The sequence below is a fragment of the Cheilinus undulatus genome, linkage group 24 (assembly GCF_018320785.1).
Source record: "Cheilinus undulatus linkage group 24, ASM1832078v1, whole genome shotgun sequence".
Lineage (NCBI taxonomy): Eukaryota > Metazoa > Chordata > Actinopteri > Labriformes > Labridae > Cheilinus > Cheilinus undulatus.
In genome coordinates, this window is record NC_054888.1 from 4,538,365 (window position 1) to 4,558,318 (window position 19,954).

Below are 19,954 nucleotides of genomic sequence, written 5' to 3' on the forward strand. Positions count from 1 at the left end.
GAACCGCTCCGTGCCTGTAAGACCATTCAGAGGACAAAACAGCCTGAATGAACTAATTTTTTTCTCAATTTCAGAGCCGTGTCTCTCAAAACATAAAAGTACAGACACGCTCACTGAGTGCCGACGTCCCGGCTATTCACAGAACAAAGTTTGCTCTGCACAAACAGGAACGCTCTGCTCCCTCCTCCCTCCTTCACGCCGCTTTGCTCCGTCCCGCCTCACACCCCCCACCGTCCTTCACACACTCCGGTCAGCGTGCCACTGTGTGCCGATGTGTAACAGCTTCTCCGTCCTCTCTCCCTCTCCCACCATGTGAAGCTGTAGAGAGCTGAATCCTGGATCATCGCTTTGGTGATGGTGGAAAAGTAAGTTTGATGTGCTGTTTGTCTCCTTTCGAGCACTTTCTGACTCTTTTGTGCCATCTTTTCTGCCCGTTTCCGTGTCTGTTTGTCCTCTTCTTGTGCTCTCGTCTCGTCTGATGACCTTAAACCTTCATCACCTCCTTTCTTTTTAATTCCATCCTCGCCTCTATTCTCTCACTTCCGAGCCTGCTTTGGTGTGAATAGACACCAACAGGGCACAGTGAAATGAGCTGTGAGAGCTAATATAGGGTGAGGGTGATATGAGAGAGAAAATCAGAGGGGAGACTGGCTCTGAAAACCTTGGGTTTCATCCAGAATTTTTGTCTTGATGAGTGTTTCCTCTTTTTTACTTTTAAAAAGTCTTCAACTTTGATATTTATAACAGTTCTTTCTTGCAGTATCTCCGTTTTTTGTAAATTTTTTCGTCGCTTAACCAGGCTGAAATCATTGCTTTCTAACATTTTGTAGTTTATGCTTTTGTAATTAGCTATTCTTGCAGAAATGTGGGTATTTAGTCTTTGGTCTCAAAGTTTGGCTTTTTGTTCCTATGAGGGTTGCTCCAATTGTTTAGACTTAAACAATTTAAGTGAAATACAGATGCAGTAAATAATTTTTGATATCATGGCGCCTTAAACACCCTTATCTCTTGTTTTGAAGCCCTAAAAATGCGGGCACACTCGTGCACACACTCTAAAACACAGAAGCATTGGGAGCATTTCCATGCTCTCTCCTCTCTTTCTTGCAGCAGCTTAGAGGTTAAAATATGATCAAGTTCCTGTTGTTCAAGAATGAAGAAACTGTAGGAAGATTAACTTAGATTTTTTGAGTACATTGATCAAAACTAGTCGTTGTTTACATTACTTTACATATTTTCTACAAACTGCTTCTGATCAAATAGTGATGGGTCGCTCAAGAACAAATCGGTTCAAAGAGCCGGCTCTTTCACAGGGATGTCTAAACAATGGCCAAATGGGGCCTGTGATCCACTTATGATTGACCCATAGCAAATTAAAAAAATATAGTGAAACATGGCCCACGTTAAAACATGGAGCATTAGCTTCACTGTATTGTACTTCTTCTTTTCAACAGGAGGCAGTGCTACCGTGCTAATTCTGTAAACAAACATTTTGACATGAAGAATTTTTTCAATGTGTTTTTAAAATTTGTGACTAAACTAAGATGACACTGTAAAGGGTAAAAACATATTGGCAACCAAAGTAAAAACAATACCTCAATAACCCTAATTGATCAGAAAATGGCAGCACCAATAGCATTCCAGGTGCATAGTCTGTGGTAGCCAGGGCCAAGCAGGGCCCTCTAAAATCGATGGGCCTCCCCAGAGTCCTTGAATTGGTTGGCTATTTGCCTAGGAACCACTAACTAGCCTTGTGAGGACTCACAATCACTATGAATGTTTAACCTATATTAGATTGGATTTACTAAGGTTCAGTATACAAAAGCGGCCCCACCATTCTTATATATTTCAGTATGTGGCCCTCAGCGTAACAATTTTGAAAACCCCTGTATTACTACTATTGTTATTGTATTAACATATGCTTATGTTTGTATCTGCATGTTATTCGATAGATCAGTAAGGATGATCTAATCTCAACACTACTCTACAGACACACCACACATTAAGGACTCATGATAAATGGCCTAACATTAATGTTTCATGTCACACAGCCCAGCCAGGGAGCAGATTTCATCTGACCTGCAGTGTTTTGGGTAGAGGTGCACTGATCGATCGGCCAAAATCGGAATCGGCACCGATTTCCTTAATTTTGGGGGATCAGTGATCGGCTGATACTTAGATAAGATCTGTGGATAAGATCGGTTTCATATGTACCTCTACCTACTAAAATGGGAAAAATGAAAGACTAAAGGAACTGATATAATTTAGTAGTTTGGACAGCAATGCTCTAAACTTTTCATTTATATTTGAGAGAATTATCTCATGTGCAGTTAAAAAAAACAAGTTTGTATTGTTTCTGGGGTATTGTTCAATGTTTTTCCATAAAATAAGATTGGAACGTTGAAGGTGTATGCTGTCAGTTATAAAAAAAAATTTGGTATCGGCCAAAATCAGAATTAGCAGGTCAGGCTTTTTAAAGATCGGTGATCGGCCAGAAAATTGCAATCGGTGCACCTGTAGTTTTGGGGGTACAGTACATTTTGATATTTTCATCATATTTTCATCGTTTGAAAATATGAGCATAGTTGAAGTAAAATACCCAAATATCAATTATGTCATGACATTGCTAATTTTGGCAGGTCAAACGAAGCCAAACTGGTACCCGAATGAAGTGCCGGCTCTCCGTGTTGAGCTGAGTCAAATGATCCGGATCACTGAAAAGAGCCATTTTTCCCACCACTAATTTCAAGTAAACCCAACATGTAAAATAACTAACTCAGTTATACAGAGTAATTAAACAAATAAATTTGTTCTAAATAATTCATCTTTCCCTCCCCCAGGAGTAATTTATTAGAAACATCTTTTACCATCCTAGTATACTGCCCTATTCACATGGGACTAGTAATACCTAGGGACCTCAGGTAGTTTGTAATAATCTCACAGGATGTCTGAGTTTTTAATCGACCATGTCTGTGATTTGTGGAGCAAAAATTCCAGGGCAAATTCCCCATCATATCTCAGTGTTAATTTCAGCATCTGTGTAAAAATGGCTTTATTTTCATATTTATTTAAACGCTTATGTCCAAATGTGCGCACACACTGCTGCTTTCTTCATTCGCACAGCTCTTCCTCTTACAAGTGTTTGATCGCATATCAGTTTTATTTAGCTGTGTAATTAATGTATAACACAATTTATGATTTGAAAAGTGTTGCTGTTAAAAGTAACAGGAGAGGTTTTAACATGTGTAACATGAGGTTAACTCTTTGTATAGGACACATGAAGAAAACCTGCAGAACGTGATCTGCATCTTTTTTGTTTGAATTTTGGCAATAAAAATTGTGCATTTTCATCACAGCAGCAGCTATGCAGCACTCTTATGTTTTCCTTCATAAATGTGAGTACATTATAAACTTTATTCATCCCGTATGAATGCACCACACCAAACACTGATGTCAGGGGGGAATTCACAAATTACCAGAGGTCCATAGGTAATACTTATCCCGTATGAATAGGACATAAGATGCCTATAACCATACTTTACACTTCCGTGACTTACCTCACAACTAAAATGATCAAAGTAAGCTTTATTTCACGCTTTTTAGGGGCTTGTATTTTTTTGAGCAGATTTTGAAATCACTTCTTTTACCACTACAGAACTGAACTACACAGTAACTCACAGCGAGAGAACAACTCCACATCACATCGAAAAACATCCGATGCCTGCTGGGATTGTTTTGCTCATGTTTCTGATAGATTGTTGTTGTTTTTAATATGAGGCACATTTGCACCATGAATGAAGCTATCCACTGAGCTGGAGTTCTCACCGTTGACTGCGTATTCTTCATTAGTGTGCATTGACTTTCCATGAAGGTGATTCTCTGATTTTTTCTTGCCAGGAGACCCACCTTGCCACAGATTTCCAGGGGATTAAAGACCAGCCATTTAACTTAAGTAAATTCTAACAAGAGTAACTGAATGTTTATTTGCGTTCAATAGTTGTGTACTTTTTCCACCTCTGGTCCTCAGTCAACACTTAAGCTATTCCTGTTTGGAACACTCTTTATCACTTATTTGAAAATGCCTACAATGCACCACAGGGGACTTGGATAGTTCATGTGTAATGTAGTTTTTTGCTTTTCAAAAAGCTGTGAAAGTTGCCCAAACAACAAACTAAGTTGCCCTCTCTTAAGCCTGACCATTATGCCAATCATCAATGGAACTTTAAAACTGAACGAGCTAAAGCCACATGTTGCCTCATGTTTTCCCCTATTCAGAGAATGATATTAACTACACAGCAGGTTCCCAAGATAACATTAAATTTGCCCTTATTTTTTCCTTTTCTCCCAAACTGATCACTAAGAAGAGTAATAGCATCACTGACTTAAAATGTTTTGCAGATTTTTCTGTTTTATGGTATTTTAAGCCATTACAGGAATATAATAGTCACATTCCTGGCATCGTATTCATCTATCAAAATATGCTTCTGGCTGCAGCAGGGGCTGGATTTTTAAGGACATTCTCCAGGGCAATAGCAGAGGATTTAGTATTGTTGTAGAAATTGAAAAGTCTAGAGTTAAAAGATGCTTTAAGTATGGATCCTTAGTGAGCTCACAGGAAATAAAACCCCTAATTTGTTGTCTGCAAATAAGGATTAAGATTGCATGAACTTGAACCTAATAACTTTATTTTACCATTAACTAGACATCCTTGAGTGGTTGAAAACATTACATAAACACTCTTAAACTATAATTGATTCCTTACAAACATATCGTCCATTCTGCCAGTGTCTTTTCTTCATTTTAAGGCCAAATGTTATGAGTTTTCTTTGACTTTCTCATTATAAAATCATCCTTGTGGACATTCAAAGTTAAACACGTGACTTCATTTGTGACACTGGGAACAATCTTGGACCCTTTTTCTTTCTGGAGCTTTGACCCAGATCTCACAGTCAGAGTCTGACCCAAAATGTTGTCATATGACAGCAGGAGGTCCTGCAGCAGAGAATAAAGGTTGGAGACAGCTATAAGGGAGTTACAATTGTTTGATTTTTAGAGGTTATTTTTGCATGCATTTAAATATATGACAAATTTTATTTCTGCAGCCTTTGGCTTCAATCTCATTGTCTCTGTCTTGCATGAGTTCATAAAAATATTGATATTCAAAAACATTTCATGATGATTTCTAGCCTGGGCATGGGAATATTTCCAGTTTTAATCATGTGCCAGTTTTTCGATCTTTGACTTAGATTGCACTTTTTGTTCTTGCTACATGTCAATCTTGCAGTATCTGTTACTGGAGGCTAAATTCATCTATTTTAGGGGCGCTCTGGGGCAGAGCTAAAGCCAAACAAGCTGAAAAACAGAAAATGGTCTGCATATTGACAGGATAGGTTTGATTTTGATTGCCAACAAATTCTTAGTGTAAAATTTTTTGACAATGCTTCAAATTTTTTGCAAGATTTGTGGCCTCAGTCTTGACAACTCTTCTAAAACTGTCAAAATTTTCAATACCTTTCAGTATAACCCATTTCTAAATCGTAAGTTGTATTATAAAGTTCCATACCTTTTTAAAGCCCTCCTATATCACAAGATATGAGAGAAAAAACATACAAAAAGTCTTAAAAGAATAGATATGTTAAACATGAAGAAGTAAATTTGGAGAGTGAAGGAAATCAGGATAGAGAGTGGGGTTGATGTGCTTAAACCTTGGCTGCCAGCTTCAAAGACTAGCTCCCAAAAATAGGGTGCAACCTAACCACAAGGCCCTGGATTGTTTAATTTTTGTTGAACCCTCAGCCTTATTGCCTGTATCTATAAAGATAAGCCTGAATCATCTTCAGTCAAATCTACACTGTAGTTTGGCATAGTGCTGAACCCTTTATAGAGGGGTTGGTGATTGGTAGCCAGTCTGAGTAATGCCTACAGACAAATTATGCCTACTCTGCTGTGAGATAAACAGCGTTAGATGGCGATAAAACTCATCAAATCCACTCACTGACATCTGAAAACATCAGACGTGCATTTTCTCATCTATGTCCCCTTTCTGAGCAGATTCAGCAGTCGTGCTTACCATCTCCTCTGATGTCTCTCTTCTTTTTTGCAGTCTAATCAACAGATGATCAATATTTGTTAGTTCCAGCTCCAACATAATCCACTCATTTTCAAAGTGCCAAAAGGGCCAGGAACTGGCATAAAAGCAGCCTGTGAGCGTCTGAGAGGAGTGTTTATGCACTAATATGTGGTGCTCACAGTGCTGTAGTAATGGCAAAGATTGAACTCTGAAGAATTAACCGGGCTGTATTTTATTAGATATCAGATACCACCTGATATTCAATATGTCGATATTTCCAAACTCATTTTAGCTGATCCTGATATGTTATCACCATTTTTATTATAAGGAACGCCAAGTGTCCATGTGAACCGGAGCTGAGAGAGGGACAGGGAAAGTCTGGAGGTTGTTTTATGTTTGGGGCTTCATTTTGAATGTTCAGGGCTCACACTGGGCCTCCTGATGTTGCAGTTGTATATCTGTTGAAATTTAAAGCTGATATATGATTTAAACGGCTACATTGTTACTTTGGCATCTATTTTGAATATAGTTTTTAGATTCAACCGTTAATCAGTTCTAGTTACAGCTATTTTCACCCTCTAAAGTTTCAGGACCGTTTTAATTGATGAAAACTGAAACATTGAAGTCCAGTTTGGTCAATAAAAAGTCCTCGTATTTAAGTTTTTATTTCTAGTCACAATATTTATGCCTTTGAATTGATTTTATTAGCAATGTGTAAAAGTAAATTTAAAAGTGAAACGCTCATAATAATGCTATATCAATACTTTCGTCACTTTAAAACATACTGAAGAAAGTACTGACATGCATTGCTTCTGGTTGCATTATACCCACACTGGAGAAATATCGTGGATTTTGACTATCCAAAAGTCCAGCACTTACACTTTAGTCTCTTTTTCGTCCCCTTATTAAAAAGTAAACTTACTTTTAGAGTTTTTAATAATCAAAGATCTATTTTCAACTGATCGTAGTCTAGCCTCCTTTATGGAAAAAATGTCATTGATAACACAGTAACATAACACAGTAATATATTGGCTGTAAATATCTGCAGAAATGTTCATATCTGCTGATACCACCATGACAATAATAGCATGCATTTTCCTGCTTAATTTTGTATGTGTAAGCAATATCTCAGGGCCTGTGTCTTCTCTTTTCTTTTGTGCCTGCAGTGCCCACATCAGCTCCAGAACTCTTCTTATGGCGTAGGTTGGTCTTGATGTGGTGTTTGGCCTTGATCGGGTCTTTGAAAGATATCCGCTCGCCAGCTGGGGTCGTGATCCTCAGTGTGGCTGGATAAAGGAAGCCATATTTCACGCCCGTACACCGGCAAAGCAATCCTCTCACCTCGGTGAATGCTGCTCTTTTTTTTTTTCTGACGGCGGCCGAGTAATCTGGGTATATGTAGAAATGCTTGCCTTTGTAGGTGATGGGACCTGCACTCATGGCCTTTCGAAGAACATCCACTTTCTCCTGAAAGTAGTGGAACTTGACAATTATTGGCCTCGGAGCATCCCCGTCCTTCGGCCCCAGATGCAGGCTCCTGTGTGCCAGGTCAAGTGTCGGTGTATAGTCGAGGGCCAGTGTTTCCTTCGACAATTCAGCCACGGCTCTCTCCTGACTTGAGTAGACAGCATAATAACTGTAGCTTCAAGTGCTACAACCTGGTTAGCATGGTCATTAGCTTCCTCCTCGAGGTCATCGATGCGGGTTGAGAATGTGGCGTTTTCTTTCCGCACTTCTTCAACAACCCTCATAAACTGTAAGGGCACATTTAGGATTTCTGTCCTTAAGTCACTCACCAAGTTATCTATTTATCTATTTATCTATTTTCTTCTCAGATGAGATGATCTTGGCTAGCACACTCTATTCTGATTGCTTTATGGTAGCCATGATAGATCAGACCCTGACCCCTCTTCCGTGGCCAGATCCACTTTGAGTGAACCTGAGGCGTCCGGCATTGGCTTCGGCTTTGACTTTTAGGCATTTTGAGTGGCTGTGAGTTAAAAAAAACACAACTAATTAGAGGGACTTGGCACTTTAGAGACAAGTTTGCACCGGGAAAGACAAAAAGGAGAGGAGGAATATTTACATAGTGTTCAGTCTAAGCAGAGCTCACAGAGACGCGTCTTCATATGTCTCTGCCTCCTATCTCTTTCATGAATCCTTTTCTAATTAAATGTATCATGTATTTTAAGCCTCTTTCAATTGAAGAAAAACTGTGCTTTGGAGTCACACATCACCAAAAGAAACTAAGAAGTTTTTTTAGGGTTTGTGTTCCTGAAACCAGCAGAAGTCATGTGACAGGGAAGCACGTGGCTGCAGAGCAGAGTTCACTTCATGGAAGGAACTTAAATAAAGAAAAATCAAGGAAAATTTGTGCTAAATAAAGAATATGTTTATTGATCATCATTTCCAAACAGCCCATATTTCCTCTGAATGTACAAATCAGTACCTGCATGGCTGGGTAGTGGGGCAGGTAACAGGGGCAGTGAACTGCGTAGAACCATTTGGCGATGTCCAGATCACTGATCTGAACTTTGCTGATGATGCTGTGATACTCTTGAAGACTGTATGTCTTTTGGGGGCTCTTAGTTTGCTGAGTGAGGAGGCTGATGTGTTGGTAATGCACATCTCCTTGGCAAAAAAAAAATAAAAAAATAAAGGATCCAGGCATTCTGGGACACCTTGGATATGTCCATCAAGTTTGTGTCGACGTGAGAGCCTAGAAGTTGTAGAGCAGATCACCTGTTGTGGCAGTGTAATCCATAAATCTGCTGACTATGAGGCAGAGATCAACTGCAGACTTGGACTTGTACATTGGGTGATGGCTTTGCTGAGCAAGACCGTGTGGCATTCTGGGCATGCAGACCAAAGTCAGGACATTGATGTTCTTGTGTTTCAAATACATGGGCCAGACGTGGCCATCAAACAGGCCGGGTGGATCTGGCACCGTGTAGTTCCTAGAGCATTGGTCCTTTCTGACTTACTCTTGTGAGGCCTGGACATTGACCAATTCAACGCATCTTTGGGGATTGTCAGCATGACCGTGCGTCTAATGCTGGCGTGCTGCTACATTTCCTTGGGCCTGATCAAGCTCACCACATACTGGGTGCCCAGGACCAGTAGGCCTGGTTCAGCTGCTGGGGATGCTCCTGTGCATCATGGAGAGGGTAGCTGGGATACCTGGAGAGATGGGGCATGGGGACGATGGCCATTGGAAGGCCAAAGCAGTACAGGACCGAGGCTGATGCAGCAAAGTGCTGAACCAGGGTCTGCTCCTAATCTGACCTACTTGTTAAAATGTGAAATAGGATTGTTGCTTTAAGAAAATTTGATTAAGCTTAATTCAACATTTAGTATTTTAAAAAGTAAATGTAATTTTCAACATTCATTTGAACATACTTCAATATAAAACTTTTACCTTATACAATATTTCATTGCATTTTTTGCTAAAGATACTCCCAATGCAACTTATGAAATGTGTTTTTCAAAACTTAAACGTTCCATCCAGAAATCGTCTGCGTCAACTTGAGCTTATGTGAAAGCAGCAAACGAGCAAATTATGGAATAACTTTTTTGGCAACGTGAGAAACATGGATGAAATTTTCTCTCTCCTTTGGCTCTGATGTTGAGCTAAACCAAGTCTTTAACAACATACATGTCCCTTGTAGTTCTAAATTAGGGCTGAACAATTTGCAAAATGAATCTAATTGTGATTATTTTTCCCAGTATTGTGATAGTGATTTATTGTGCGATTATTTTTAGGTTCCCTATCCTATGTGTTGTTTAACAAACATAAGCAATAAATCACTCTTTATTAAAAGAGCACTATATAAGATAAATAAAAACAGGAATAAATAACTTTAAAACAAGAAGAGCGAGTTTGATTCATATGGAAAATTTAATATCAATTGTTATATTGAAGGAATGATCTTTACTTGGTATTCTTGTTTTGAGTAAGAAAAACACATACATGAGAGAGAAAAGTAGTATTTTTGTAATAAAATAAAAATCCACAAAAGAAACTCTGTTTGCATATAGTGTAGAGCAGTGATACTTAACATGTGGCTTGTTTGTGATGATTTGTGGCTCTTTTATGTCTGAATCTGAAATATTATTCCCCCAGAAAACCTCAAAAAACTTGATGGCCATTTTCACCATTTTTGCCACTTCTCACCTATTTAAGCTACCTTTTGCCATTAAATACCCCTATTCCTTTTTTTGGTCCATTTTGCAACTTCTCTTGCCACTTTTTCCCCATTTATTTCACTTAGATCCAATTTTTTTCCCTTTTTCACCATTTCTGCCACTTTTTGCCCACTTAACCTACCTTTTGCCATTAAATACCACTTGTTTCCTGTTTTCCCAAATTTTTGCTTCTTCTTTTTGCCACTTTTTCCCATTTTTGCTCTTTTTTTCACCATTTTTTGGCCACTTTTTGCCCACTTAAGCTACCCTTTGCCATTGCATACCACTTGTTTCCTATTTTTCTGCCCATTTTTACTACTCGTGATTGCTTTTTGCTTATTTTAGTCACTTTTCACTCATTGTTTTGCCACTTTTGGACCAATTTTGCTACTTTCTGACCATTTTCCATGTTTTCTCCCAATTTTCGCCTCTTTTCACACATTTTTACTGCCTTTTGACCAATTTGCCACCTTTAACTTATTTTTATTGCTATTTCAAGTAGGGCCTGGACTTTATCACGTTAATTAAGATTAATTAATTACAGAAAAAATAACGGGATAAAAAAATAACGTATTTAATCTCAATTTATTTTTACACTCCAAACAGTACGAAACGTTTCTCATTGCACGAGTTCCCGGTATACCCGTAATACTGATGCACAGGACACAAACGACAAACACCATGGAAACCGATGAGAAGTCATTGCTGGGTTTGATGGGCGGAAAATTTAGTTTTAAAAAACTACCAGATGGACACCTGGATAAAAGCACAGTTGTGTGCAAATTGTGCAAGAAAGAATTTGCCTATCACCGGAGCTCTTCTAGCCTCTGCTGCCACCTCAATGCCAAACATGCTGCAGCTAGCACAGACAACGTTCCTAGTTCAAGCAGGCAGTGTCGCCAATCCACACTCGACAAGATGACTGGGTTCAGAGCCAAAATGAGCGAGTCCACGACTGACAAATGAACAAACTCACTGGCAAAATGGATTGAAGTGGACTGTCGACCACTCTTGGTGGTAGAAGATATAAGGGGCTAGAAGCGGTGCTACAGTTAGCGTTGTCTGACCCAAATTATGAACTGCCATGCAGAAAGAAAATTTCAAACAATGCAATCATAATAATCCTTATTTATATTGCACTTTATGTTAAAACTCAGTGATGAAATTCAACACGATTTTGTTGTTTAAGCTCATTTATGTGTCTATTCATTGGTTCAGTCACAGACCAAAATCCATTTCAATTGAAAAATGTTGCTTCTTGTGTCAAATATCGATATGTGATTAATTGAGATTAATTAATTATAAAGCCTCTAATTAATTAGATTAATCTTTTTAATCGAGTCCCACCACTAATTTCAAGCTTTTTTTTGCCACTTTTCACCACTTAGTTTGTGGCTCTTGCAAAGGTGTTTTTCAACAATTTGGCCATTTGGTTGAGCAGGGTTGACTAACACTGATGTAGAGCATAAAACATCTACTGCAAAAAACTGTATCTGGTATTTTGACACATTTCAGGTTAAAGAAATATTGCACTGTCTGTGATTGGAATATTGTTGCAGGCCATATTGCGATTTAATCTAATTTGCGATTAGTTGCCCAGCCTTACTCTAAATGTGTTCTCTTTTTCAGTGTTGGTCTGCTGTCTTATGCTGAGCAGGTTAATTGAAAATTTCATCATGCTTCAGGCAAAGTTGAAGATCAAAATATATGCAGGAGATGTTTTTTTCTAGGAGAAGAAGGCTTATTTGAAGGACATTTTTAGGATGTGCAGATTGAATTCTTTAAAGTATTTCTCCTCATTGTGTTGTCTCCAGGATAAGACAGAAACAGAGATGATGATAGCCGAGCAGAGAGACGGAAGAATAAGAGACAGATAGAGAGGCATCGTTGCAGCTGTGAGCCTCTTTAGGATTCTCACTCTCTACCTCCTCTCGCCGGGGCCAAACCGGCATCATTAGGTTTGGCAAATTACCCGAGCGGCCATTGTGGCGTGGCCATGGCACGTTAGTGTGTCTTTTTAACTGTGGCTAAACTCAGTCCATTCACTTGTAAAAGAGAGCAGCCATTGGCAGATAGTTGGCAGGTCGCACAGAGAGGCCATTCACCCTGGTAGGAAGGAGCTGAGAACAGCCTCGGAAATGGTCCTCCCTGAATATTTTGATGGAGAGACTCTGGATGCCCTCTCAGTGCACGTTTACTCTGATCTGCATGAGCTGACTTGCTCTGAAATTCATATCACTGCTCTTTAAAGGTGAAAGGCTCAGTTTGAACCGCTTCTGTCTGAGAATGAGAGACATTTCAGGGATTTTCTTCCTCCAGGAGCAGCTGCTGTTTTGTTTAGAACCTGAGGTTGATCAGGATGGGTTTTTTTGGAGGGGGTTCAGTGTTTCTTTTAATGATATTTGGATAAAATCCAAGAACAAGAGAGTTCAGACAAGAGGCTGATCCACACAGGTCAGACGCTCTACGCACTCCTTTTCTTCCCAGTGCCATGGAAAAACAAATTACAGAGCTTCCCAATGAGGAAATAATTACTTGCAATTAATTTTTCTGTCATATATCACCTCAGCAAAGAGGGTTTATCTCAATTTAATCAAGCGTACTTAAAGGGGAATTCTTTTGTTTTTACAACAAAGAGCCTGTTTTACATATTTTGGGATCTAAGCGTCTGTTAGCGATGAGAAGTTTTGGAATGGCTCCAGTAGATTGCTTCATCCTGCAGCAGTGAAATGGGCTGTAATGGCTGCAACATAATCCCTCTGATTGGTGCAAGTTCACTCAAAGTTCTTGTTTTTGAAAAATGACAGATTTTCAAAACCCAGTTCCAACCAAAAATATGGGATGAGATGAGGTGTAACTTCTTGCAACTCAGCGCTCTGCAACTTTCTGAAACTCAAGGGGAGACAATGCGTGAAGTGTACGATATGAATGAGGACAGTAACCATCAGATTCCATGTCTAGCTCAGTTGCAGGATTATTTCTGTGCTCTGGTTCATGCTTGGTGCATGTCTTCCCCCACTCTCTCTCCACATGTATCCTGACTCTCTTCAGCTGTCCTGGCCAATAAAGACAAAAGAACCAGAACGTAATCTTAAAATATCCTTAATCTGCATGCAAAGCTCACTCCAAAGTAGAGGGCTGCATTAGGATTGGGTCCCGCCGGGTCCTGGCGGTTTGAACTTTGCTGCGGATGGGAACGGGCGGCTAAAAAAAACACTGCAGGATCGGGATGTAGCCTAGTAACAGGATGATGGAGTCAACAGATGATGTAGCAAAGAAGCTCAAACAAGGTCTTTACAACAGAAAAAAAAAACAAGGCAAGTCTGACAAGTTCTGTTTTTGCAGACAAGCTATGATTGAATAACAGATTAATATCTACTGAATACTAAATGACGTGACAAGTACAGTTTCATAAATAATTATTTTAACTGAATAAGCGTGTTTTTGAAAGTTTAGTAATATTTATGCTGAGAGTGGCTAAATGAGCTGTCCTTGGTGCTGAAACACGGCAGATTTGACTGACAGGTGCCACTCAGAGTGAGGGAGAGAGATGCTTTCCATCGATGGGCGACTGGACGTGCTTTTTTGCGGCTGCTTCTTTTTTTTTTATCATTTAGATTAATAGACTGTTTGCAGTCACATGATCTTCTTGGCTCGTTTTTGCACAAGGCACTGTTTTTTTCCGTTTTTGATGTATTCTGTGACATTTTTGTTTACCCTTTACTGCTGGAACAACACCTGGTCTGCGTTTTGGGACCTGAAGATTTACAAATTAAGCACTGCCCATCAATCTCTATTAATAGCCGATAAAATGATGTGTTTTCTCCTGCGGGAGAAAGACACTAAATCAATGCATTTCTATTATTGTGCGGACATGAATTCTCAGGGTTTTGTGCATGCGGACGAGAGTGTAACACACATGTTGCGGGAGCGGGTGGTAATGGTCAGAAATTCAGCGGAAGCGGGCAGGAGCGGGATGAAGAAAACAGTCCCGCACAGGGCTCTACTCCAAAGCAAATAAACTTCAAACAAAAAGTAAGGCAATTTGTGTTTGGTACATTATTTCTTTGTTGTAGCGATGCTTCTTGGCAATAAATTTTATACCTATAGTCTCTGATAAACCCTGCTCTGTGGGGGCAAGTGTTGTCAATCTTGGAGGATAGAGTTCTTGCTGACAGGGTGAGAAAACAGTATTCTTGGGGTGTTGTCTTCTTGGGATGCCCACTTATATGCCTGTCTCTGACGTTCCCCATTATATGGAACTTGGCTTTCAGTTTGGAAATGGTACTAGGGTTCACTCCAAACAATGCCGCAACTTGGTTTTGCTGAACACCAGCTTGAAGTTGCCCAACCGATGGGCCCTATCCAGATCAGTCAAACATGGCATGCCGATTCTTGAAGCCGACATCTACTGACCACTGTAGCAGGTCCCATGCTCATAGGTGCTGCCAATCAGGCACCTGATTGGTAGCACCTGGGGGTACCAGAAGCCCAAAACAAGACTCAATAGCAACCCACATACTCAGCTCTGCTGCTCATCCCACAAATGCATGATCCTTACAAATGTGGCATCATTTAAAAGGGTAATAAACAGGCTTTCCAACGGTTTGAGATTTATTACCAAAAAGCAATGTTACAACAAAGAAATAATGTACCAAACACAAATTGCCTTACTTTTTAAGTTTAGTTCCATTTTAGTCTTTGCATTTCCACAGCACCCGTTACCATCACTTTACCATCACGTGCCAGGAGAAACATTACACTCAAGATATACATTTAGTCTGTTTTCTATGGAGACTGATGCCAAAAATATGTCAATTCAAGCAGCGCAGATCAAACCAAACAGGAACAACAATGAGCAAAGCATCTTTCAATTCCAAAACACAGTGCACAAACTTAAAAAGTTGGTATATTCTTTGTTGTTATTTTTTAATTTAATTTTTTTTTCTTAATTGCACCATCAGAGAAAGCATGTTGTTAACGTTAAAGAATAAAAACACACTCATAAGCTAGAATATCTTTCAATTTATTGGTGCAACTCAACATTGCTCAACTATCCTCAGTACTTAAAGCCAAAACAAACATTGCATAATGATAACATTGCACTGATAAATGGTTCAAGTACAAACAAAAAAGCCTTCAACTGTTTGCAGTGCTTCACTAGAAATGGATGTAGCTTTGCTAACTTTTCAGGAGGGACGTCAGCCTCCAAATGAAACTCTCTTCTTAAACCCGCTGACCTGTATGAAGCAGTAATGCTCATCCGTAAAGGCAAGCTGGCCTTGCTGGTATTAGCAGCAGCATTATTGGAGATGATGAACAAAGGCATCACTTCAGGTTACATTATTTTTTATGTATTTTTGCCCTTTTTGGTTGCATACCTTAGAGAGAATGTCAGTTGGTCCATTTTGTAAATGTCCTGAAATATTTCCTTCCATTGAGTGATTGTTGGTTCTTGTTTCAGCCATTTTCTGGTGATTTGCTTTCTGCTACCAGCTAGTGGTAATAAATATTTGTCTTGTTTCTAAAGTCCAGTTGGCACATTTTCTAAATATAGAGGTCATAATATCCACCCAGTAGGAAGAATAACAGGGCAATCCCAAATTTAACTGCAGCTTGACTTGCAAATAAATTACCTCACATTGTCCAGCATTGACTGTGCTCAGAATTGTTTTGTTGTAGTTAGACTTTAAAATGCTTTTCCAAATGTTTTCCCCTCCAAAGGTTTGATGTGGTTGACTGTATTTTACATTTTCCTCTCCAATCAGTTTAATGTCAGCATCTTTCTCCCATCTCACTTTGACAAACATTGTGGACAGACCCATCAAGCTGGAAACAAGAGTAGATTCTGGAGACAAACTACATCAACAAAAATCATGATCAGACACACCTCATCCTCCTCATCCTCCGTTTATCAAAGTACATTCTTAATCGTAGAAATCCTGCTACTCTGAATTATAGGTTCATGCAAGTTGTTAAAAAGAGTTCAAACCTTTCTTAGTGGATATTGAACAGTCTTAGGGGATCCCCTCATTGATCCATTGTTTGAAACTGCTGTTCGGTGTACATTTTAGGACATTCCCAGGGCAGAGTGAGGTGTTAGGCGAAATATGATAAAGCTTCAGGCCTTAGGAAAAAAAGGCATCAAGAAACAGGTCGCCAGGTGTCAGGAAAACAGGTGTCCTGAGAACTGACGCCTTTTTTCTGACAATAAGCAAAAAACTGCCAAAAAAAGAAGAAAAAAAATTTGGCAGGATGTGGAAAAATTGGTGACAAGTGGCAAACATTGGGCAAAAAATGTCAGGAGATGGCTAAAGTAGGGACATTTTGCAAAAAGAAGTTGCAGAAATGGGCAAGAAGGGGAAAATTGCAAATATGGACTTAAGGGGGAAAAAAGAAAATAAAAGTGTCAGAAATGGGTTTAAAAAGGGGAAGAAACTGTACATAACTGGAAAAAAGTGGTGCAAAATGGGCGAAAAGCAGCAAAAATGGCAGCCAAGGTTGGCAAAAAAGTTTTTAAAAGCATCAAAAATGGGTTAGAGTGGCAATTAGATGTGGCAATAATGGATGGAAAAAGTGGTTTAAAAATACCACAAATTGAAAATTTGAACAACAGATCCCAATAATAGCTTGACACACTTTTCATCTCAAACATGAAGTCACTGTTAGCAAGGATGCTACTGATCCAACACACAAATATTGTCATCAGCAATAAATCACAACTAGGGTGGGCCCATTCTCTGGGTTTTTCAGGGGCCCTGCCATTTCATTTGGCGTGGCCTGGTTTGAAAAGCCTCCATGTCCTCGTGTACAGTTTGGTTGCTAGCCGTCCTACCCGTTTCCATACTTTCCCTGGACAGATAATCCCTCGTCTCTTTTTTTATGTTGCAATTTTACCTCTAATTTTTTGATTCCTCCCCTCTGACACACTACATTTTACAGCAGTTTTGTCAAAGAACTAAATATTTGTTAGAGGGGGAAACAGACCACTTAGGCCGGCCACACACTAGATGATTTTTTAATCTGAAACGATTTTAAAACCGTGGGAGACCACAGACTTCAGGACAATTTCCAAAGATTTTTCATCTTCAATCCTCTGAATGCACACACTAGACGACTCAGCCAGATTGTCAGATCACTGGAGACCACACACCTGCCGACCTGCCTACAACCTCGTGTGATCACGTGACTTCAGAAAAAAAAAACACGGATGTCTGTCGATACTGTCTTGCTGTCTCTCCACAACAGAGTGTCCTAGCATGCATTACAGGTTCAGCAACAATCATAAAACACAGGAAAGACTCAGGAAGAAATCCTGGCTGGAATTAAGTCAGAGAATAACCGTGGTCCATCCCAAGTAAGCAGCATAAAACATGAATGAGATACAGCAACAGAACAGCAGCTTCAGCAATGAAATGAGAGGTAGTTGTTTTTTTCTGCATTTCAGTGCAAATATTCAGCATATTGTACCTTTAAAACAAGCGCCTATATATTATCAGGCTGTAATCCTGGAGGTCTCTCTTCTGACCCTTGGCCTCTGGCTGCATAACATCCTCTTAACCCTCTTCCCAAAACGCCCTGTCTCACTTAAGTTGTCCTATGAAGGGAAATTGCACAAAAAATACCTTTATTAATATTCCATAAATGATGTCATTTTGGCAGAATTTTAAATTTTATGTTGATATTGAATAATACAGGCAAGGAGCTTAATCAAACATCACTTTTTACTGATTTCACTGTATAAAACAATCTGCCACATGCCTTTTAGAGTCATCAAATTGATAAACTTGCTGAGTAAAAATAGATCCCAATGTTTGGTTTAAGTCCAAATGTAAATGAATTAGTGGTTTCTGGGAGTTGTTCCTCAGACAGTTCTTAAACTTTAAACAGACCCAGTAACTTTTACTCAGTCGAGTCTGTGTTTTCTCCCGGCGCGGCCTCATGTGACGTTTGAGCTTTGACTCTCAGAAACAGCAGCAGAAACACGAGTGAGGAGGATTAGTCTGGAGGGAAATCACACAGCAAAGAGCTGTGATAGAAGCTCAAAGATCAGAAATATCCTGGTCAGAGTTTGGTTCATGGATGCAGAGACACCTCCTCTTAAACTGCACATTTAATTCCACAGCAGTGTTTCTCTCGGTGGATGTCACGTGTTCCTGCCGTGTTTCTCTCCCACAGTCCAAACACTCAGTGGTCACATGAATCAGACGCTCATTTTCTAATCTCTTCTCAGATTGTAAAAGCTTTACTCTGTTTTTCCAACACATGCAGCTACACGAGTTAATGAATGTTCTTACTCACTCCTGGTACCAAAAACATCACGCCAGGGTGTTTGAAAGCTTTTATAGCCCGCTTTTTTCTGTCAACATCAGCTCCAAAATCTCTAAAAACATGGGACTACTGAGAGCTTTTTGACTGGTATGAATGGATGCAGAGCTGGGGTGGACACTCCAACATGTGCAGAAACATGGTGTTTCTTCTGTAACCCTGCTAAGACCCATGGGACTATTCCCTTAATCAACACAGGCAGAAATTCTCATGCTTACCTTTTTAGTGATCTTTAACATGGATGTTAATTAAATTACATTTATATCAACTTTTGTTGATTTTGAGCAGATTTAACAGACTGTTACCATGTTAGTGAAAGAAATTAATTTCTTTCTTTTTCAAGATGTTTTTTTATTGTGTTTCATTGCTTCACAACTTCTATGCTCTCGCCATTTAACAACAGCAGAGTCCAAGGCTTTTCAACATGCCTGGATCTTTGATTTGGCCCAGCAACAATTATGTCTGAATAATTCTCAAGTGTGTGGTGTCAACATGATCAACCCAAATCGTGTTTTAACCTCCCAGATCTAAAATTGTAATATGTATGTAATATGTATATATTCTAATATCAAACACGTTTGGTATTTATGATTCTAGGTCATAATGCCTCCGAGTAACCCCCATAACAACCAATGAGAGAAGACTGGACAGCTTCACCAACCTGGTGTTATGTACAGACCTCCAATAGAATTGACTGGGCTCCTGAAAAACCCAGAGGACGGGCCCTCCAGCTGTGGTTTATTGATGATATCAATAGCATTGGTGGCTAACAGCCCTGCTAACAGTTACTTAATGGAGTTGAAAAGTGTGTTTTTAGACTCTGATGTTGACAGAGTTGTTGTTTCTAATTTGTGCCATTCTTTTAATCCTCTCTACAACTTCCTCTGAGCATTTTTGCTACTTCTTTTCCAGATTTTTAACCTGTTTCTGCTGCTTTTTAAGACACTTTGGCCAGTTTTTCTTTTAGCCAAATTTTACAGTTTGTCTATTTCTGCCACTTTTCACCCACTTTTCCACCGTTTACCCATTTTTCCCACTATAACCCAATTTTTTACCACTTTTTGCCCATTTTGCCACTTCTCTTTGCTATTTTAATCCATATTTGCTTATTTTTTTGCCAGATTTAACCCTTTCTTTCCTTGTTGCACCATTTTTTGGAATTTTTTCCCCTTTACCCATTCTTGCGACTTTTCACCTCATTTTTTACGCTTTTCACCCCCTTTCATAACCCTGACATGTCAGATCGACTCTTTCAAATATCCATTGCATGGATATTTCACACTCATCTGGGAAAGCTCCCGTAGAAAGCGTTTAGGAAGGGCAGGACTCTTAAAAGAAAAAATCTTGGAAGGTGATTGGATGATGGAGATGTGG

At 39.4% G+C, this 19,954-nt stretch overlaps 1 protein-coding gene across 1 annotated transcript in view; it reads left to right on the forward strand.

Annotated features, from left to right (window-relative positions):
• Positions 1-278: 278 nt before the first annotated feature.
• LOC121506313 (semaphorin-5B-like) overlaps positions 279-19,954 on the forward strand; it is a 54,371-nt gene continuing 34,695 nt past the window's right edge. The window contains exon 1 of the mRNA XM_041782062.1: positions 279-365. The gene's annotated coding sequence lies outside the window, so the exon portion shown is untranslated. The remainder of the gene's footprint in view (positions 366-19,954) is intronic.